Here is a 24,053-nt window from a genome sequence, read left to right on the forward strand (position 1 = left end):
ATCCCTGGCCTTGCTCAGTGGGTTAAGGATCCAGCATTACCATGAGCTGCGGTGTAGGTTATAGATGTGGCTCAGATCTGGCATTGCTGTGGCTGTGGTGCAGGTTGGCAGCTGTAGCTCTGATTCAACCCCTAGCCTGAGAACCTCCATATGCCTCGGGTGCGGCCCTAAAAAGACAAAAAAAAAAAAAAAAAAAAAGAAAGAAATAAAGAAAACTAAATATAGAATTACCACATGATCCACAATCCTATCCCTCAGCATATGTCCAGACAAAACTTTCATTCAAAAAGATACATACACCCTATGTTCATTGCAGAACTATTCACAATAACCAAGACATGGAAATAACCTAAATGTCCATCAATGGATGAATGGATTAGTAAGATGTGATACATATACACAGTGGAATACTATTTAGGCTTAAAAAAGAACAAAATAATGCCATTTGTAGCAACATGGATGGAACTAGAGACTCTCATACTAAGTGAAGTAAGTCATAAAGAGAAAGAGAAATACCATATGATAATACATATCTGGAATCTAATATATGGCACAAATGAACCTATTTAAAGAAAAGAAACAAACTCATGGACTTGGAGAACAGACTTGTGGTTGCCAAAGGGGAGGGAGTGGGGTCGACTGGGAGTCTAAGGTTAATAGATGCAAACTATTGGATATGGAATGGATAAATAATTAGATCCTGCTGTAGAGCACAGGGAACTTTATCTAATCACTTGAGATGGAAAATGATGAATGATAATGTGAAAAAAAGAATGTATATAAATATATAACTGGGTCACTTTGCTGTACAGCAGAAATTGACAGAACATTGTAAATCAACTGCAATAAAAATAAATAAAATAAAAATTTAAAAGGATTGCTAATCTGATTTCCTCTACAGTGTATTTTCCACTCATAAATCCAAATTTATACCTAAAAATTAATACAGGGCAATGATGAAAGGATTGAAAATCTGTAAACAAAAAATTAGATAACTGATGCAAAATGAGGTGAACTTCTCCATCATCTGAAAGGAAGAGCTGTATTTGTTGGACACAGTCTTCCTTAACAAAGCCAGAGCTGATTTTACAGAAGGCTTTGGGAAGCCTGGTGTTCAGGAACTGGTAGATTTTCAGAAGCCTGAAAGTTTAGGGGTTGATGGAGTTCCATCTATGTTGGTGTGGTCATTGAATTAAGGCTGGTTTTGACAGGCTGGCTTTCAGGAATGTGGCCACTGGAGTCAAGACACTTGGTGATTGGCTACCGGCTGTTAAGTTTGAAACTGTCTCTGATTGGATAACTTCTCAGGAGTGAGGCTGTGGCTGATTGGCTGCGTTCAGAGCATGTGTACTGCTCCGAAGTTATCTCTAAGAGCCTCGTTGCTTACTGGGACTTGGGACTTTGGCCGGAGGACCCTTTTGTCCTTTCTTGAATATGAAAAACAAGTACTGTTTTTTTTTTTTGGTCTTTTTGCCATTTCTTGGGCCACTCCCGCGGCATATGGAGGTTCCCAGGCTAGGTGTTGAATCGGAGCTGTAGCTGCCAGCCTCCGCCACAGCCAGAGCAATGCAGGATCCGAGCCGCGTCTGCGACCTACACCACAGCTCACGGCAACGCCAGATCTTTAACCCACTGAGCAAGGGCAGGGATTGAACCCGCACCTCATGGTTCCTAGTGGGATTCGTTAACCACTATGCCACGACGGGAACTCCCCGAGTACTTTTAATTCTCAGCCTTTCTCCTTTCTATCTCCCACAACCCCCTTTTTGATTTTCCCTTAGACCCACAGAGAAGACATTAGGGGACTGAATTCTCTTTTTCAATGTTCTTTATTTTCAGTAACATAAAGATATGCCAGGGAAGTGGATCCAGTTTTCTGTAATCTCCCACATCACCAAGTCTAATCCTTCCTAAATTATTATCATACAGGCGGAGAACAAACTTTCTTTTAATTTTCAAAATTCTTGGCCTGATTTTTACATCTTCTACATTCCCTGATCAAATATTTATTGGACATTTTCTACAATGCATGAAATGCCACCCATTCTACTCCCATGCATGAAATGCCAGTATTGTACTTTTGAAACCCAGAAAATAGGTAGACCATGAAATTCTCAGATATTTTTCACTTTTATTGTCTATCCCATCTTTTATGACATCAAATCTCTCTCCATGGGCCTCTTTAGTCCAGAGAGATGATTTAGTCACATAGGCTTCCTTTTGGTCTACTTTGATGTCAGAATAAACCCTACATGGCTCTTTCTTACCTTTTTGGAGAGGAATATTTACTGTCTTTACTATCTTATTCCCTTAATGACATAACCATTCACGCAGGCTTGCCCCTTCCAGTAGTAAGGAGAACTCCTCAGCTCTAGGATTTCAGGTGGTACCCTGGCAACAAGCTCTTGGTCAATCACTCCACATAGAAAATGTTCTTCTTTCCCAGAATTACCTAAAATCCCACAAAATCTGGCCTCTTCAATATAGACCCCAATGTTTCCAGTTAGGTCCAGAGCTTCTAAAACTCTAGTGCAAAAGACATCACAATCAGCATCTAGGGTGTGCACAGGGTGTGCATAGATGAAGTTGTTGGCTCAGAGGCATGAAATCAATATAGGATTCTATCCCCAGCAAATCCGAGGGGCTTCTGGCTTTTTCAAAAATTTCCCAAAGGACCTCCCAAAGGTCTTGAAGACCCTTAAAAGTTTCTGAATCAAAATATGGATCAAGATTTAGGGAAGCCACTTCATACTGGCACAGTATATTTACCTGACCGGACACGTCAATTGGTATGCATTTAGGACTCAAGGTATGTATATATATGTTCAAGGGCAAAGGGTGACTCCATCAAGACAACTTCTTGTTAACTCTAGGGAGCACTGTGACTGCCCAAGAATCCCTGCTCAGCCTCTGCATGGCTCTTTCCTCACCACACAGATATCCATGCTAAGGTCTGGATCTACTTGGCCACTCTTAGACATGCCCCTGTTTGCAACCCAAGTAGGATTCCAGCTGTCATATTTTAGGGAGTTTCTCAAGCTTCTTTAGGAGACATAGTGTTTTCTGTTAGGGTCTTGGGGATCCAAAACAGGAATAATTTTACCCTAGCCTTCTGACTAAAATTCCACTTGGTGACAATCCTTTGTCTCAGGATACTCAGTTGTATTTCCTCCTGAAGGTTCTCAGAAGTGGCTCTCAAAATTTATTGTGTGTCAGGTCCCCTGGAGATCGTTAGCAATGCAGATGTGTGAAGTCCAGCTCTAGAGCATCTGGATCAGTCTGGATCAGTGGGGAGGAGCCCAAGAATCTGCATTCTAACAATCTCTCAGCTGATTCTAATATAGGTGCTCCAGAGATCATAGATTTAGAAATGTTGGGCTATGGGAAAGACTGATTCAAGGGCCCTGAGTAGTGAAAGATGGTGCCTTTGGTGAAACAGAGGCTGATGCAGATAAGATGTCTCCAGATCTTTACTGACCAGGCAAATCATTTCTATCATCCTCTTGGCATCTTTAGAAGCAGATTAAGAAATGATCTGAGTGGTTTTTCCTCTCTGCATTCCAGGTCTGAAAGAATAGCTGTGCCCAACCCCAATGGGTCAGGGTGAGTGGTACGTGTGCATTGGCCCTGCACAAGGAGAGGTTCAGGGACCTAGGGATGAATTGAATTTGTTCCTGTTTCAGGGTATATTTCTTGGAAGTGGTTGGGACTTCAGAGGGTAGAAGTGGGGCACTTTAGAGCTCAGAAGGGAAGGAGGACAGGGCTAGGTGGGGCTCCTGAGAGCATACTCAAGCTTGTATTAGAATACTATAAGCATGCATCTGCTTTGGCTTAGAAAAGCAGAATATTTTTTTCTCACTATGAATCACCCAGCTTGTTCAGCCTATTGTATTTATTGGCCAGTCTTTATGTATATGTGTTATAGATTTGTCTGCTTGAACAAAATACAGGAAGGCATGAAATGATGCAGAGTATCTGAAAATTATTTATAATACTTGCAGTATGTAAGTAAATAGGCAATTTGATCCAGGTCTGGGCCAGAATTAGAAAGCTGCTTTATACTGAGAGTGCTAGCTAGGTATACTGTGGTGGGAAGGAAGAAAAGAGAGGAACTGAAATATGAAACTAGAATCCTTTCACAGGAGTCTGAATAGCAAAAGGAGAATAGACCCAGTGGGAGTGCTTGGAGGAAGTCTGGTTTTCAGGGAAAACCTCCCATCTGAAAACAGCTCAAGTTGAATATTAGGAAGTCTTACTTCAGGAGAAAGAAAATGACCAAATCTAGAGATGTGGCTTGAATAACAGCCAGGGAATTGGTATCCACGAAGTTACTAATATGGACTGATGCTGTATGGCCAGGGTTTGGTGTGGTTCATGTGTGTAAGCCAGGGCATGACTAGGGGGAAAGATACAGACATGTAAGAAGCTGAGTCTTGGCCTTGGGCTAGGTTTGATTCTGCAGACTGGGCAGGAGAAAAATGTGGGTGCAAACCTGTGGATGAGACAAAACCTCAAGTCATACCCATCAGTTTGGGAATAAGTTTCCCAATAAGTTTACGTATTGCCACTGAACTCTCTTCCCTATTCCTACTCCAGTTTTAACTGTTCTCATCTTCTGCTTGTACATAACTTTGTCTGACCCAAAGTATTCCAAAGAGCCCTGGGAATCCACACTTCTTGTCTTGTTAATCATCTTAAAGTTCATAGCTGCTGAAAACAAAATCTTCATTGATGTATAGCCTCATTTAATTTCACGTTCAACTTCTGTCACGTTGTAGTTCACTAGCTTACTGTAAATCTCATGAAAATTGCTTGTAATCTTTTACCAGCTGCTGCTCTCCACTCATTCAATACTGACTTGTGGGAGTTCACTTTTCCACTTACTGTTTGTAGGTGGCAGCCCATTAAATAGACTCAATTTAGAGTTAACTTTTTTTCTCTATTGCTTCTGTAATGGATAGAAAAGCCATATTTTTATGTCTAGAGGGATACCTGGGATTTGAAATTCCAGTCTCCTGAGCTGAGAGCTAAAGCATTACCCAACCCAGGTGTAAATTTTCTGATCATATTGCAGATCTTTAGGATGGTTTATTTCCTGAGGGGCTTGAAGGTTATCTTTTGAAGAGTTGCTTAAGGAAATCATGTTTGGATGATGGTAAAACTTTTTATCTCTCCTATTGGAGCCCAGCAGCCCAAACTGCAATCTTTTGCTGGGAAGTCAAATATATTGTTTGGCATGGGCTTGTTCATATCTGTGCAGATTAGAAGAGAGGTTGAGTACGTAAGTAAATGCCTGTAGTTTACATGGTTAATTATTTCATTCAGCTTAGTAGTTTTACTGACTATATGCTCTATGCTAGAATTTAGTTAAGTGTAAGAAATTCAGATATTAATAAGAGAAAATGTGAGTAATGCCTGTACTATATGCCAGTTGCATACATGTCATTCATTTCTTCTTTTATTATTTTTGATTTAATCAATTAATCTATTTTTTGATGTGTTTGATTTACAATATTATATTCATTTCAGGTATATAACATAGTGATTCAATATTTTTATAGATTATACACCATTTGAAGTTATGATAAAATACTGGCTATATTCCACATGCTGTACCATATATTCTTGTAGTTTATTTTATACAGAGTTATATGTACTTCATAATCTCCTACCTCTATCTTGTCCCTCCTTTATTCCCTCTCTGCACGAACTACTAGTTTGTTCTCTGTATCTAAGTCTGTTTCTTTTTTGTTATATTCACTCATTTGTTTTATTTTTTAGATTTCTTATATAAGTTATACAATGCAGTATTTGTCTTTCTCTGTCTGATTTGTTTCATTAAGTATAATTGCCTCCAGGTCCATCCATGTTGTTGCAAATGGAAGAATTTCATTCTTTTATAAGGTTAATATTTCATTGTGTGTATATGTATGTGTGTGTATAAAAAACATATTCTTTTGTTGATGGACACAGGTTGCTTCCATATTTTGGCTACTGTAAATAATGCTGCTATGAACACTGGGGTCCATGCATCTTTGTAAGTTAGTGTTTTCATTTTCTTTTGATATATATCCATAATAATAAATGTTTTATTAAGAATACTATTAGGGGAGTTCCTATCATGGCTCACCAGTTAATGAACCCAACCAGCATCCATGAGGACGGGGGTACTGGCCTCACTAAGTGGGTTGCAGATTTGGTGTTGCAGTGAGCTGTGGTGTAAGTCGCAGACGTAGCTCAGATCCTGCATTGCTGTGGCTGTGGCTGGGCGGGTGGCTACGATTTGGCCCCTAGCCTGGGAACCTCCATATGCGGCTGGTGTGGCCCTAAAAAGACACACACACATGCACAAAAAAGTATATTATGAATGTAACCTTTTATAGGAATGATGGTTTCATAACAAATTAAAAGGCAGGAAGAATTGTGATTTTATTCATGTTTGCATGACTCACAGCTGGCAGGCTATAATGTGTTGATAGCTGTGGGCAAGGGGAAGGCAGCCAGAGCTGTCAGGGAAAATTAGAGCCAGGAGGTGAGAGGGTGAGAGTTTCTCCTTTGAGCCTCTGCTACTTGTGTGAACTTTTCCAGGCCTCTTAATCTTTGGGCTACAGTCTCTTCACTATAAATTGATTCTCCTTTTCTCCTCTTCTCAGAAAAGCTGAGCAGTGGCAATAATGGTTAGCACCTCTGCAATGTGATGATAATATACTACAACTTCTAAAAGCTTGTCTTAAAATGTGTCTATTTCCCCAGGAATATGCTTATTAATCTTTGATGATCTTTAAAAAATTCCATTCAAGTTGAATCCATCAACACTTTCTGAAACATAATTTAGAGACTTCTACTGACAAAAGCATCTAGATTGAAGCACAGGCCATCTGCTACAGCATCTCTTCTTCCTCTATGGGATTACCAACCTCTGATCAATTTCTTTATTACGGAGGACTTTAATGTCTTGTTCACAATATTCCTCTCTACCCGAACTTCTACCTTTATTTTCAGTACTTATTCCTTCGAAGAGATGAAATATACAACAGTCTGGTTTAATTCTTTGAACTTTGGTTTCCTCATCTCCATTAAAATTTCTTACTGCATTTCAGCTATTCTTTCCATAGCTTCTTCTTAGGAACCATGTTTGTATTCTTCCATCTCATTTGCTAAAATACCCTCTACTTCAACCTCACTGAGACCTCCAATCAATGACTCCACTACTTTTTTATAATCTGCAAATCCTTAGCCTTTTTTTTGTTGCTGTTTACCTGGATTCCATGGTCCATTACTGTGATACACCCTGGCAAAAACCTTCCACTCATTGTTTCCTTCCATAATTCCATATGTCTGGTAAGAACCACACCACACATTTTCAGATATGGCAGTGATCTAGGCAGAGACAACGGTATATGTAACACCCGAGTAGGAGGCTCCAACCACACAAGTCCCCAACCCAAGCGAAACTTCAGCCTAGCCCCAACTCCTAGTCACTGTGAAAACCCACTAATTTCCTTTCCTTTCTCTCTCAAGCCATTTTTGGAACAGATTGAGAAGTCTGCTCTGCTCTTCCTAGAAGGCTTTATTATATATGTAATAAATCTTTTCATACTCTCCTGGTATGTGTTTGCGTGTGTGTGTGTGTGTGTGGTGTCATCTTTCTTGACATCTGAACACAGTTTTGGCTGGAGGTCCATCTGGGTCTGTAAAGTGGCCAAAAAACTTTATCCAGGAAACAGGCTTAAATGGACACTTTATGCAGAGATACATGGTATGGCATCTTGTGGGTCATGGTGAGGATATTGGATTTCTTTTCCAACTATGTCAGGATTTTTTTTTTTTTTTACTTTGATTGCTTTAAGGAAAGTTGATTGTAGGTATGTAAGAGTGAAAACAACAAAGAATATTATGAGGCAATTTCAGTGGTTCAGTTGAGAGATGATAGTGGTTTGGCTTAAAATGGGAGTAGTGTAGAGCAGGGTCAGGTATATTTTGAAAGTCTCAGCTAAGAGGATTAGCTGAACATTGCAATAGCAGGGGATACTGGGAGTGGAGCAATTTTAAGGTTGGTACGAGAGTAATCAAGAATTTTATTTTTGGCAAGTTGAATTTGAAATGCCTGATAGATGTCGAAATAGAGATGCAGGTTATGTAGTTGGATATAGAAGTCTAAAGCTCAGAGTTAGGGGCAAAATTCTGGCAATAGGTTGAAACTGACTGAAAATTACTCACCCAGTTTTCCCTGGGTATCTGGGGGTGGCGGTGGGGGATAGGTTGGGACTTTCAACTTACAATATCTGTATCTAACCACTAAGCCAGTGCTAGATATTTTATGTATTATTTTGGGAGCACCAAATTCTGGTCTAAATTCTTATATTATTAGGGATATATACGTATAATAAATAGATCTAAATGTATAGTAAATTGAAGTTCTGCTATTGGTATGGCTGAGTGAGCTCCTAAAGATCAAACTTCCTATTGATTTGGACAAAACACCAAAAAAAGAAAAAATGAAGAAATTAAAAAAAAAAAATCAACCACCCGAAGGTACTGGAAGACAAACAAAAGCAGAAAATTTTCGAAAAGGCGTCAACATTTGAAAGGAGGGAACGTCACAGGTAATTTTCCCATTTTTATAGATCTTAGAATGAAAGGTTCATACTGCACGGGTAGCTCAAACCCCAGTAACTCCTGTTTCTGGAGAACAGGAACTAGAGCAACATAGCAGTCAGAAAGTGAGAACTGGGAGATGGAGAAAGAGAGAGGGAGAAAGAGACCAAGAGACCCAAACTCTGTGTTTTTTTCTGCCTGGTTTTCAGCTGACTCATGACATTTGTTGCTCAGGTAGGTTGTAAGCAGCCCAGTTAAGGATAAAGAATTGAAATGAGATTTAAGCTGATGTTGAAGAGATGTTTGAAGTTTGAGTCTATACAAATTAACTGCATTCTAATATGAATGAATAAAAAAATTAACATTTTTTTGGAAAAATTTGCCAGAATCCTGAGCATCCACAACATAACATTGCCAACATCTAGGGTATGACCCATAATTACAAAGAAGCAGGAAAATGTAAACCAGTCTTGAGAGAGGGGGAAAAAAATCATTCAAGAGAGTCCAACTGTGATATGACCCAGATGGAATCAGCAGAAAAGGATTTTAAAGTAGCTGTTAAGCTATTCTCAGTTATGTAAAGAAAAACATATTCACATTGAATCAAAGAAATATAAATTGTATAAAGAACCAAATATAGTTTCTATATCTGAAAAACCCAGTCTGAATTAGAAATTCACTAGTTGGGCTTAGCAGAATGAAGTTGATAGGACAGAAGAATAAATTCATGAATATGAAGATAGATCATTAAAAACTATTCAATCTGAAGGACAGAGAACCAAAATTATTGAACAATAATGGCAAAAATTTGGGTACTTTTGGGTCATTGTCAGATGTTCTAACATACATACATGTTTGGAAAGGAGAGAAGAAGGAAATGAGGGGGCAGAAAATAATATTTGAAGAAATAATGATAAACTGAAAGCAGTAATTCTCCGCACTAATGGGAATTTAAAATGCCCAGAACTGAAGAGTAGAAGAGGCTATACTCACACTATAGACAGCATGGGCATAGGACATCTGCCTACAGCTGCATCATTTTAAGAACTTATTTTTGTTATTAGCCTACCTGATACAGAATATACTCTAAGAAAGCAAACTTTTATGTGAAAATAAAATTATGACCTAGTAAGGATTATATTTCATAAAAGTGCATAAATCCTAATGGAGCTTGGAGTGATTTGACACAATCATTAAAGAGGAGCACAGGGAGTTTCAAAGAAGGGGTTTGCCTTCCTTTCAGGGAGGTGAAGAAGCACTGGGATTCCCAAGGGCTTGTAGACTTAGAGGGAAAGAGAGATCCCAAGACTTTTTTTTTCCCTAAAAAACCTCACATCTCTGTCTTTCTTCCTTAGAACTGCTATCACCATCACGCCAATTTTAAAATATTACCAAAGTCACAGGAGGTCATCTTGACCAAGTCACCAAAGGATCTAGCATCTTGCTGCTCAAAATACAATTTGTAGATCACCTAGGACTTTGCTAAAAATGCAAAAATCCCTGGCCCCAAGCCAGACCTACTGAATCAGAGTAGGCATTTTTAACAAGCGCCTTAGGTTGAGTCTTATGAAAATTGAACTTTTAGAAGCAGTACTCTAATACAGTGTTACCCTTTTCCTCCTAAAAAAAGTATAATCTTTAGGCTTCTTTAATTTCCACACTCTCATCTTTCACATGTTAATTGACCATTTCTTTTGTATATGTCATTTCATTATGTGGCTCATAGCACTTTGATGGCCAATAGGATGGACAGAGTCAGCACACGGACAGTTACGCAATGCAAATTAAGAAATCTGAGGGGCAAGTATGGGTTCTCTATCTCTTTGAGTGAACTGATACCTAAAAGGGTGTCTCGGATGTTCCCAGACATCGACTAGGCAGGTTCTATGAATTGATCCAAAGGATAAAGTCAGTGTAGAAATAGGGTAGTTGAGAATTATGTAGGGGGGATTACAAGGAGGACTCTTGTTAAGCATTTCTATTCGTAAAAAGAACTTTAATGTAAATTAAAGTCTTTAGAGTTTTAATAAACTAGATGAGTCTGATGGTAAGCAATCTGATATTTCCTTGATCTCAGTATTGCTGATACTTTCCACTAATGAAATCTTCTCATGTTTGCTCATATAAAATTCTTTTCAAAGGAGAAATCAAATACATTCTAACATACATGCACACATTTGCACACACATATGCAGGCACGGCACTGATTAAAATGGATCTACTCACTGACTACAGATATAAAAGTACTACTAATGTATAACGAGGTCAATAATCATAACCTCGACTTCCAGAATGTGAGGCTGAATTCATATTCCAGAGCATCAGATAATCAGTGCCCTGCTTTGATTCTTGCATTTCCTTTAATTACTTCTGGGCCAACACATGGGCCGCTCTAATTAGTCCATCTTTAATGGAGGCAGTAACTGAATGTCAATACCGGGGTAGGTCACTAAATGCCACTTCTGCTGTTAGAAACCAAGGAAACAGAGGAGAGAGCACACCAAAGGCAACAAGAAACATGGAATAGTAAGAACATAGGGGAGGAGGAGGTGCTGCTAATGAATGCTAATGAAGTGAAAGAGGCTCAACTCTCTTACAAGCTCTGAAGTTAATAATCTTATTTTCCATTTAATGAGATAGGGCGAGGCTTCAGAGGAAAGGTAAGTCTGTGATTACAGAAGCAGAGCAATATTGGCTAGAGAGGGACTAAGTGAGGGCTTTGTAACAGTGTGAATGAATAGTGAATACTGTAGAATGTAAAAATGATGTTCAAAATTTTTTTACCCTGGCATTTTAGTTCTTTTAAGTCACAAAGTATTTGGAAAAGTGTTTCAATTATGGTTGAATGAATGTTTGCTGTGTGCTTTTTGAGTACTTTGGCATTTTGGGGATAAAATTTCTTATCTTGAATTTCATTAATTCATATTTTATAATGTTCCTGTCCATACCTATTACTGTATTTACATTTTACAAACAAAAAAGCTGAGATACAAATATTAAGAAGAAAATATCTGTGAAGTGAATTATTCTTTATAAAAAAACCATTTTGTATGTATGTGGAGGTCCCTGATCATTTACTAAAGTTTTATAGTTAGGTTCATTCTATTACTGTTAGTAGAATATGAATCTTTTAAATGGGAAAAATGCCCAGCCTCCCCTATGGCATATATCCAATGGGCTTCTGTACACAGCAGGTTCTCGTTAAATGTGTTAGAAACTTATATATTTTCCAACATTCATTTTAATTATGAAAATAGTATTTCAGTATTTATCACACTAAGAATTCTCTCATTGAGTATTAAACCTTTGAATTCCAAAATCAGATCTAAGGATTATAAAGAATTTCTTATGAAATACATTATAGATTAATATTATTATTTGACTATGCTAATTTGGAGTTTTTCTATATGAATTAATTGATTTGAGATAAGACATGACAAAATTCATGAAAAGCAAATCTTTTTACTAGTATTTTCTCACGGATTTTCATGGATGATGCCTAATGTAGTGACACAAACCTTTTTTGAGTATCTTAGAATTTAAGTGACTATGCTGTGAAGATTTTAACCATACCCAAGATTATCTTTTCCTGATTTTAAACAGATACAGCAACTCTAAGCTTAGAAATATGTGTTTGAGTTTTTAAATAAACACTACGATAATTCTGCATATATTCTGAAGTCATCTTTAAAAAGATTTGCCTAGTATATGGTAGTACCTCAATAAAAATCAGTCAAATGCAAATACCATATGATATCACTTATAACTGGAATCTAATATCCAGCACAAATGAACATCTCCTCAGAAAAGAAAATCACGGACTTGGAGAAGAGACTTGTGGCTGCCTGATGGGAGGGGGAGGGAGTGGGAGGGATCGGGAGCTTGGGCTTATCAGACACAACTTAGAATAGATTTACAAGGAGATCCTGCTGAATAGCATTGAGAACTTTGTCTAGATACTCATGTTGCAACAGAAGAAAGGGTGGGGGAAAAATGTAATTGTAATGTATGCATGTAAGGATAACCTGACCCCCTTGCTGTACAGTGGGAAAATAAAAAAAATTATTAAAAAAAAATCAGTCAAATGAACAGATCTGTAAATATTTCCTTCAATTAGCCTTGTAAGTTGGATCAAGTGTTTCAGACTCCCCTCTGCACACACACGTTGAAACTTAAAATAAATGCGCAGGTGAGGAGTAAGTGCTGGGATCCTAGAGCTTAATTTCTGTTCCTGAGGTGGTCTCAATCTAACACGTAAATAAGACACTACTACCATGATTGCTAGTCTTACTACTGTTACAGTGATCCAAGAGTTATAACAGTGGTAATTTAATATTCTATGAAAATTGGAAGAAATGGTATCTTATCTGTCTTTTTAGGTGCTAGGGAAGTCTAACCAGAAGCGGTTATATTGGAGAGAATCATGAAGGTTCTTTCAGGTGTGAGGGATACGTTGAAAAATGTCTCCTGATAAGGGAGACAAAAATAACTGGATTGATATAATATTTAATTGACAAAATATTTTCAGAAACAATTATTTATTTTATCTTCAAAGCATCTGAAAGGAAAAAGAGCAGACATTTTTAATATTTTTATTATGTTTTGATATAAAGATTATTTTATAGAAATAAGGATTCTAAATTTACGTGAGTTAAGGCCATTCAGTCTGAAAATCATGGAGCTGATCTTAAATCCAGGCCTTTTGACACAACAAAAGTCTATTTCCTAATTATCATAATGCTTACTCTTATACCATATTATTTTCCTAAATCAATTTGAAGTATTGTAAGTTTATAAAGGAAGTGTTTATATGAGATTGCCAATATACTCATGAAAATATATCCCTTAATTTAGAATATGCTAAATACTTCTTTAGATTTTGCCAACTACATATTTGATAGTTAAGTGAGATGTTACTAATAATTAGGTTTAATATTGAAAATTTTTGTATTCCACATTTGTTTTGTATAGGTGTATATGTGTCTGTGTGAGAGAGAGACAGATAGAGAGACAGAGAACATAGAGATAGGGAGAGAGAATATATCCCATAATATCAATATTTTGTCCTGTCACATTAAAAACTATCCAATTCTAAGAAACAGGCTGCTTAAAGTAGTATGAGTTTAAAATGACTGGTGTAGTTCCTGTTGTGGCTCAGTGGTAACAACCTGACTAGCATCCATGAGGACACAAGTTCAACCACTGTCCTGGATGATCATCGAGTTAAAGATCTGGTGTTGCAGGTCACAGATGCGGCTCAGATCTGGTATTGCTATGGCTGTGGCATAGGCCGGCAGCTACAGCACCGATTCAGTCCCTGGCCTGGGAACTTCCATGTGCTGAGGGTGTGGCCCTAAAAAGACCTTAAAAAAAAAAAAAAAAAAAAAAAAAAGAAAAAAGAAGATTTGGAGTGTCCTTATTTGCTCTAACTGAATATAGAATTAAGGCCCAGGGAAAGACTTTATTTCAATTTGTGACATCTAGAAAGACCATTCTGATAAGTAATAAAATCCTATGTGTTAATGATTTGGGATGCATCTTGTGACTAAAAGCTAAAAAACAAGAGTCTATTTGCAGCCTATTAACATCTTTTAAAGGTTTAAGCCACATGGAATCACAAAGTCCAGTTTCTGATGTCAGCAATTTCATTGTAAATCACATTTAATGTGGTTTTCTAGTTTAAAAATGTCATTTTACAAGCCATTACTTGGTTGTATGCCTTGAGGCCAAGGGTGGCCCCAATGGAGTAATAAATTTTGATGGAACTTTGGCTTATTAACAGTCTCCAAATTATGCTGATAATTGTCCCAGGCTTATAGCGATTACTATGTCATTATATTTAAATGAGTCTCTAGCAAAATCCACTGAGAACTGGGCCACAAAGCTGCCTCATAATATATAACTGGATTGACAAATCACCATGTCCTCTTGAGTTTGTAAAAACTACCAAGTATTGTCGACTGAATTTCATATCCTGGTATTACGCAGGCCAGATCTTGTTTCTGAGTTCTAGCCTCAAATATCCAGTGGTCTAACACTCAAGAGGCCCATATCACCACAGTTTTGGCAGAAGCTAGCTGATCTCCCTCCTTTTGAGAGTAGAAAGACCACTCAATGCAAAAATGAGCACAGAATTTGATTGGTTATTTCACAAAATAGGACATTCAAATGGCCAATAATCAACTGAAAAGGTGCTCACCCTCACTTCTTAATCAGTGAAATACAAATTAAACCACAATGCAATGTAATAGCTCATTGAATGGCTACATACTGAGCATATTTGACTCCCAGAATGGACAATATTTTTTTAGCAACTCTCTTAATATGACAAATTTAGTAATAATCACAAAATAATAATAATTCATATTTTCTAGATGCATTTTTAGTTTCAAAGCATCTGAAACAGAACTTCTGGTATCTTTAAGAGAATGCAGAAAGAAATGGACTCTGAGAATCAGATGGAAAAAATCTCTTAAATGATGAAAGAGCACTGAGAAGTACTGAAAAGTTTAAAAATGATATAAAAAGTTGTAAGAAAATAGAAAATAAATTCTGTTTTCTGTGTTCTGATTAATTGATGTCTATGTTTTATTGACTCTCTACTTCAAGATTTTAAAAATTAATTTTTTGCTAAGATAATTCATTTTTGGTCCTTTTATGCCCAGTTATAGAAGTATTTCGAATTACTGATTGTACCCTACAGCTTTGTTCAAGTTCTATACTGAAGCTTGACTTACACTTTGAATAAGAATAATTTTAGGGGATGCTTTCATATTTCTATTCTGTTTTATTTCCTTATTTGAAAGGTAGTGGTATTTTTCCTGTGGTTTTTAATATCTACATTAATTGCAAAAGAATGATCAATGTTTTGAATTTAAGATTTTCCTTTGTAGCACAATAATAAAATGTAAAATGTTCTGTGAAGCTTGCAGAAGAAAATTATTTATATATAAAATATATAATTTTAGTAAAGGTTTTTAGTTATTTAATTAGAGCCATATCCTTATTTATTTTTTCTTTGTTTTGTTAAAAGCTGAGGGCCGTTTTTTCAAATTTCCTACAGTGATTGGGATTATACCAATTCTTATTTCTATTTCTTATAGATATGGCTTCACCTGTTTAAAACATAGTAGGGATTGCAATTATATTATCATAGTAGAATTTATATCAAAGTGCATTAAAAGGGGGAGCGAATTTTTATATTGGCATGTCATGATTAACGTATTATTTTTTGTGGATGGTGACACGTTCTCACTAATTACAAAACATATTTGTACTTATATTTCCCTGTTAAGGTCAAAAATCAGAAATACCTTCTTCTGTTTAGTCTGTACCATACTGTCCTACTTATTACCTTCATAACAATGGTTGTTTTGGCTTGTTTTATTTAACTTTAACTCATTTTTTTTCATTTATTTCCCTCCACTATAGCTCTGTGAAGTCCAAGTCCACATCTGTCTTGTAAGCTACTGTATCATCAAGACAGCACAGTTCCTGTCATTTAACTACACAATACATTTTTTGAGTAAATAAATAAATGAATAAAATGGTTGCTATTGATTCCCTACAAAAGAGTCATAAAAGTTAACATACGTTTTTACTTCCAAGTACTCCCATTCATCCATATTTTTGCTGGTGTGGACTTCAAAGTTCCTCAGGCTCTATAGTTGAGACTTCGCTCTCCTCCAAGGTGCTTCCTGAATGTTTTTCCCATTCCATTCTACATCTGGTTCCTATTTATATGGAAAATGCCAGTGACCATGAGCCCCAGGAGACCCTTACTGAGGGCTGTGATCCCTATAGCCATTAATACATCAATGCATTGACTCAGGAAACAGAAGATATTCAATTCACTTGGCAAACGATTAATTCGGAAAGAAAAGGCCCTGTCTTTTGCAAACATTGTCAGTTGGCTTTCTCTGTAGGATACTCATAAGGCTGAGAACTGGCTCAGGGATACAGGGTTGGGGAAGAAGAAAGCGCTATGGAGCCCAAGGAAAATGCCAGGCTCTGGGCAGGGTGCTTGACATGGTCTCCTATTTGGTCCTTCTTGAGATTAGGACCACATCTTCTCATAAATGAAGTCTCTGTCCCTTTCCTTTTCCTTTCCTCCCCTTTCTCCTTTCTTCCCCTTTCTTTTCCTTTCCTTTCATTACTGCAGTGGCTCAGGTTGTGGCTGTGGCACAGGTTTGAAGCTTTGATCCCTGGCCTGAGAAATTGCACATGCTGTGGGCATGGTCAAGAAAAAAAAAAATTACTTCAGGTTATCAATATTGGAGGTTGTAGTAAGCTGAGTGATGGGTCCAAAGATATCCAGGTTCTAATCCCTGGTACTTGTGAATATTATCTTATATGAAAAAGGTTTGTTTTGTAGATGAGATTAAGGATATTGCAATGGTGAGATTTTTCTGGATTATCTTTGTAGGCCCTAAAGATAATCACAAATGTCTTAATAAGCAAGATATTACTACAGAAGAAGATGATGTGATGATGGGAGCAGAGGGATACACAGAGAGACACTTGAAGATGCTACAAGCTAACTTTGAAGATGCAGGAGATGCCATGAGACAAGAGATGCAAGGAATGCAGCTCAAGAGCCTGGAAAAGATAAGGGAAAGGATTCTCCCCCAGGGCCCTCAGATAAGTGAAATCACTTTTGGATTTCTGACCTTCAGGACTATAAGAGAATAAAATTGTGTTAAGTCCTATTTATAGTGATTTGTTACAGCAGAAATAGGAAACTAATACAGAAGGAAAGAGACTCCTTTCATAAAATCTAGAGAGAATATTTCACATTTTGAAATGAATTTGATCAAGTATCTCCTTTAAATAGCTTTTAAAAATTTATCTAGAAATATGAAGAGAGGTACTCAGAAGTGTAATTTTTTTCAATCCATATAAAACCTTTATTTCATTCCAATCAACATTTTATATAATGTTTAAGTTATCAAAAATTATTCTATATTTCACATGGAAAAATAATCTGGGAGGTCAGATAAGAAAAAAAATTTAAAGGAGAAGACTAAATGGAGGATAAGAGGGAGAAGGGGAAATATGACTTACATTGCCAAACATGAAAATGTCTTATTATGATAAAAATGTCTTTTTTTCAAACCCTGATCTCTTATCTTGCTGTACTGAGGCAAGATAATCTTTCTCAATGGAACCAGATTTTTACAGGGCAATAACAACCTCGTGTGTGTGTGTGTGTGTGTGTGTGTGTGTGTGTGTGTGTGTAAACATTTAGCATCTGATAAATGTGACATTTCAAGCAGTGAAGAAATTATGAATTATTCAATAAATCACGCTGAGACGGTTATTTCTGTAGAGAATTAAATACTCTATGCCAAAATAAATTACAGAAAGAGTAAAAAATGAAATCTAAAAATGAAACAATAAGTAAATAAGCAAACTTTTCTATAAATAAACTCAGAGGCAGAAATCATTTAAAATATTGATATATTTGACTATCAACAGTTAAAAATATTTGTATCTCAAAAACCAGGCAAAAATAAACAAAAGTAAAAGGAATAAAGTAAGCTTGAAAAATATATTTGAAAAATTTACAAGAAAAAGTAGTTATTTTTTATATAAGAAGAGTTTTCATATATTAATCAGCAGATTGAATACTCCAATAAAAATGGGTAAAGGACAGGAGTGGATTACCCAGCAAAAACATACAGATGGCCATTAAACTTTAGGGAAAAAAAGCTCAATCTCACACGTAATAAAAATGCAAATTTAAACAATGAGGTTCTATTTTGCCTTCCAAATTGGTAAAGATGAAGGGAGAGATGGAATTATACACAGTATAGCAATTACCATTTTTAATATAATGAACATATATTAATTTGTAATAAGAACATAAAACAAAAACCAAAAGTGAAGAAGTTTCACAAAATCTTTGCTCTCCTTTCCTAATGGAGCTAATCATTCATTTAATGGATAATGCTCAATTATTCCCTTCTAGGAAATGTTCTGGAACTTGCAGTCAAGAACCTCAAATAATTTTATAGGTGAATATGTATGTGTGGTTGAAAGGTGTAGGGTGAGGGGAGAGAGGCAAGCAAAGCCATTATTTACAACCCTCTGTGATAAATATTAGGAGTTTGCATGGAGATAGTGAAGACCTATCAGAAAGAGGCCAGCAAACAGTCAATGGAAGGCAGTGCTTGAGTGAAGGCTCAAGACAAAAAGAAGCCTACCAGTAAGAAACAGAGGAAGGGGAGAGCTTTTCCAGGGTGGGGGAATGAAAGGGAAGTAGAGTGGGGAGCATGACCCATGAGGAAACTGTAGTAGTTTAGCACCCTTGAGACAGAGGTAGGATGATGTACTGAAAACAATGAGTTTGGCTGGGGTTGTCATGGAACTCTTGTTTGCCAAGTTCATGGGACTCTTGGAGTTTCTCTAACAGTTTTCAGTGGGAGATGGTTAAGATCAGGCAGTCAAAGAGAGGAGCAGAAATTTGATGAATGCTGGGTTTATTCTATTGCAAGGGAGAATTAAAAACATGGAGAAAAATGCATCCGTGCTTTTGCCCCTGTATATCCTTCCATTTCTTTTTATTCATTAATTCTTCCTTAAACAAGAATAAGCTGTTGAACTTTCACAGCATTCTCACTGAGGAATTTAAGGGGATTCAGCACTGTAGCTGCCTGGGTGAACATAGATTAAGAGAAGGAGGCAGGTAAGCAGACAGGTTGCAGTAGAGGTTGACAGACAGTATAACAGTTGTATCCCACTGAGAAGGTGTTAGGTAAGGCTTCTGGGAAGTGGTGATGTAGTTATTACAAATTTGTTGATCTAATGGCTCCATGTGTAGAACAATAAATCCAAAGGGAGAGTCCACACAAGGAAAAGACCCACCTGGATCTGATCTATGACCTCACCCACAGCTGCAAATCTTGAAATCCATTGAGAATGGATGTCAGGGAACCTTTTCTCCAGCTTCAGTTTCCCTGATGTATTAGGGTGTCAGCAACTCAAGCCTGAGAAGGACTGCCCTAACATTTTGGAATTTTATTGAGGAATTCAATTGTTTTGGTTTTTTTCTTCCAGTATCTCAATGGATCTAATTCTTTTTTTTTTTTTTTTTTTTTTTTTTTTGTCTTTTTGCTATTTCTTGGGCTGCACCCGCGGCATATGGAGGTTCCCAGGCTAGGGGTCAAATCGGAGCTGTAGCCACTGGCCTACACCAGAGCCACAGCAATGCGGGATCCGAGCCGCGTCTGCAACCTACACCACAGCTCACAGCAACGCCGGATCGTTAACCCACTGAGCAAGGGCAGGGACCGAACCCGCAACCTCATGGTTCCTAGTCGGATTCGTTAACCACTGCGCCACGACGGGAACTCCGGATCTAATTCTTAATTCTAGTCTTAGATACCATCTGAGGTACATTTTTAACAATGGTTATAATAATTTTCCTCCCCCTACAAATCAATACACTGGGAAAAAAAAAAAAAGAAGGAAGAAAGGAAATGCAGATGAGAAGGGAGAGGAAGAGAGAGGTGAGAGGAGGTAAGAAGGTGGGGGAGGGTCAGGACTCTCCTGGGAACAGACACCTGAGACCTTACGCCTTGTTTTCTCTCCAGGTGGATGCAGTTACTATGATTGGAGTGCTGAATGGCTCCTCCGCCCCAGTTTGCCATAGCTGGGAAATCAAAATAAGAAGCCTAAACAATGGTCCACATAACTTGCTGGCTTGATGCAGTTATTCCTGACCATTGTGCTGAATTTTTAAAAAAATTGTTTTAATACTTCTTAATTAGAGCAAAATCTTGGTCTTTAAAAGAAAAGAAGCCCCTCCTTCACTTCCATTTCATTTATCAAGTGTATTGTTAACCACAAGGAGAGAGATAGGGACAGGGAAAGAAGGCAGATTCACTTCTATTCACAAGCTAACTCTGGCCTGCCTTGGCCCTATGCTGTGGCTGCAACCCAGAACACTTCCCAGCTGAATTTCTGTCACCCTACTCTGTGAACCAGGCTGGCTCCATGACATTTCAACAGGAGCATTCGGATCAGGCTCATATAGAGATGCTGACATTTTGCAAGTTCATCAGAAAGGCAAACTCTGTAACCCACAGTTCTTTCTTCCAGAAGCAATATTCAGTCTTTTCTAAATAGACCAAATCTAAGTGAGCGAGAGCAAGATTGAGAGAAAAATGAGCCAATATTTCTCATTAGAAAAGTGAAGGATTAACCCATGCCTTTATTGATTGCCTTTCATCTACAAAGCATTCTCTAATCTTCTAGCTGGAAAGGATGTCTTACTCCACTGAACCTAAGGAGTCCTCTAACCTCATTTATCACTTTTCCTTTCCTATCTTGTAATATAGGTGTAATCCCAGTTGTACAAATCAGGTCCTAACAAAAAAGCAGAAAGCGCATTTAGCTCAGATGTTGAAAACAGTCTGATGAAGAGACTATTACAGAAGTATAGACAGGATTAAGGAAAGCAGCAAGTGATACTGAGGTACCCAGGGACTAGTCGTAGCAAGAAGGCATTACCATCCTATACCTGAAGGGGAAGGTTAAGGAAAGGAGTTATTAGATTCAGGTGAGAGCTGCACCTACAAAAAGGGCTGCCCATTTCTAGGTGTAGTTGTAACTACTGCCAGAAACATGGTACTTAGACAAGGAGGGAGGGTGTGTAGGTGCAGAGTGGGAGTCAGTGATGGAGTGAAGGTAAGGGAGAGGAGGGTAAATATCCTGAAATTTTTCACTTCATGACCTCTGATCTCCTGCTGGTGTCTCTATTCTCTTCTATTAAATTGAACCCAATCAGGAGCCACAGGCATGGAAGCCCAGAGTTGTTAAGTCCCTCAAAGTCAGCCTCTGGTGGGCCCAGAGAAGAGAGATGGGTGGAGAATGTGTCTGGCAAGGGAGCTCGCAGACATAACTGCGAGACCATCAGGTGAATTCCCTTAATAAATGGACTTAGTTAAAAATCCATAAGCAAATTTTCTTTTCTGCTAATGAGTCAAGCACACCTGAGCAGTCCATAGGGGCAGTATCAGGAGGAGGGGTAGACTTTATATAGCTATTGAACACTATGATTACATTATTGTAATTATATAATTATGATTATTATCCTACTATTAAATTTCAAGTTAATTAAAGAAGAAATCCTTTTTTGGTTTATTTCTATATCTAATCCCTATATCCCCATTTCTCATCAGTGCTGCGGTCAGAGTGGGCACTTTCAATTATTTATTAAAGGAAACAAACACAGAGAAAAAGCTCTTAATTTAGCATTAGAAAGAGCACCTATTAACCAGTACACCCCCTTGGAAACATTTCTCTAGCACATGACATTTCTCTATGTCACATGCTGATAAAAATTTGTAGGAACATTATTTTAACGGTAAGACCATGTTTGTTAAAGAAGACTCTGAAGGAAACTTGAATCCTTGTATGTCTGAAGATACTTTCAATCATAATAAAACATAATGTATATGAAATCAGAAAAAAAAGAAAGATAGCTGATTGTGGTAATTATTGAAATAGATACACCAGAAACAGATTTGAATATTTCATTATGAGAACAAAGCTCATATGTGTATTAGAGACACTATCGTACCTAGGCCATGTTATAAACAGTTTTAAAGCACTTTCACAGAGAATAACTTAATTGGAAAAGAAAGTTAATCTAGATGTCTGTTAAACTTGCCCAACATTTCTGCGAGAAGTTAAGGTACACCCTTATTCTGATTATTCCCTAGGGAAAAAAAGAACTCATTGAGTAATTTTGACCAGAGAAAAGTCAGTGGGAGACAGGCGGGAGAAGCTCATAATAAATTTGAATCTTGTCACACTCATAATCACTGGTCAGGGCAATTTGTAAATATAAGATTGTCCCTTGATCTTAAACCCAGCAAGCAGTTAGAAAAATGTTGTTTGTCAAATAGGTTGACAGGAATTGCTATGGTTGGAGGCAAAGATTCATTTGGGTAAACACAGCTACGTCAGGTTCACCTGGGTAAATGCATCTATAATCACCAAAATAATGGAGTTTCTGTATGAAAATGATGAGGCAGAATATATTAGTACTACTAGTAGGACATTCTTATACTCAGGGTATGATTTCTAAAAGGCTTCTAGCAGGAATGCAGTTGCCACAGGTAGTGATACCTTAGATGCCCTTGTTGACATAGGGTCCATATGAACATATGGAGTGAATGCAGGTCGCTGCATGAGCAGCATACTGTAAAGGTATAACTTCTGAATGTTGGCCTCTGTGGCTGGGATGTATAATTGATACTTTAGCACAAATTGACCAATATTTTGTCTCTTCTTATATTCCCCTTCCTAGGTCCCTGGATCTCTTGAAGGTCTCACTTAAAGGGAGCCTCTGTTTATCTCCTACTTTGATCCACTGTCATCAGCATCAGTTGAAAATGAAAGGCTATCAAACAGAAGATTCATTTGGGTAGATGAAGTCTCATCTTCCGACTGGATACACTCAATTTCCTTGGAAATAATTTCAATTCAGTGCTTTAGCTGCTTGACACACACAACACAGAATAAGTGAAGGAAACAAAGTCTACTCCTTTCTAAGTCTATCTGAAATATTTGAGGCTGTTGGTTCTTGTTATTGTGTGGCCCTGCAGACAGCCTAATGATAATAGCCAAGTGAGAGAGCAAGTACTGCAGTTAGCTTTAGGGAGAAATAAGGGGAGAATCCATTTCTAAAAGTAAACTTTTTATTTTGAGATAATTTTAGGTTCATATTGACAAGATACAATCCATCAATCTTATTCAGATTTTCTGAAATTTACTTGTACTTCTTTGTGTGTGTGTGTGCATTTAGTTCTACACAATTTCATCACAAGTGTTCATTTGTTGTCTATACCAGCACAATCAGGATACAGAATATTTCCACCACCACAAGATTACTCTTGCTGCTCTTTGATAACCACACCTACTTTCCTCTTCCCATCTTCTCCACTTCCATTCCTGACTCCTGGCAGCCACTAATCTTTTTTGCATTTAGAAAATGTTATTATTTCATAAAATACACCTGTTTGGGAATTCACTTTTTTTTTTCCAACTCAGCATAATTCTCCAGATATTCATCCAATTGTGTGAATTGTATAGTTTGTTCTCTTTTATTGCTGACTAGTATTACATTCTGTGGCTATACTACAGTTTGTTTAATCACCCACCCATTGAGAGACATCTGGGTTGTTTACAGTTTTTCACTATTACAAAATAAAGCTTTTATGAATATTCATAAAAGTTTTTATGTAAATCATAAGTTTTTACTTCCCTGGGATATATGACCAAGAGGTAAATTACTAGATCATATAATGGTTACATATTTTCTTTTTTAAAAATTTGCCAAACTTTCTTCTGAGTGTCTGAACTATTTTGCATTCCTATCAGCAATGTATGAGTGTGTCTTCAGGTTTCCATGTCTTCAAATGCTGGGTTGTATGGAGTTGTATGCT

The 24,053-nt window shown here is 37.3% G+C and overlaps 1 protein-coding gene across 5 annotated transcripts in view; it reads right to left on the reverse strand.

The window, feature by feature from the left end:
* Positions 1-24,053, reverse strand: part of LOC146396914 (uncharacterized) — a 225,114-nt gene that overhangs the window by 198,284 nt on the left and 2,777 nt on the right. The window contains exons 2-3 of one of the 5 annotated variants that reach the window (XR_014828200.1): positions 7,260-7,380; positions 1,811-5,252 (exon numbers count right to left, since the gene is read on the reverse strand). The exons of the other annotated variants lie outside the window; for them this stretch is intronic. The gene's annotated coding sequence lies outside the window, so the exon portion shown is untranslated. Of the gene's footprint in view, positions 1-1,810; positions 5,253-7,259; positions 7,381-24,053 lie in introns of those variants that run through there. 5 annotated transcript variants of the gene reach the window in all.

The sequence above is a fragment of the Sus scrofa genome, chromosome 14 (genome assembly GCF_054392235.1).
Source record: "Sus scrofa isolate SSC_HxYL_T2T_F1_AM1 chromosome 14, Sscrofa_HxYL_maternal_Yorkshire_Landrace_v2.0, whole genome shotgun sequence".
Classification (NCBI taxonomy): domain Eukaryota; kingdom Metazoa; phylum Chordata; class Mammalia; order Artiodactyla; family Suidae; genus Sus; species Sus scrofa.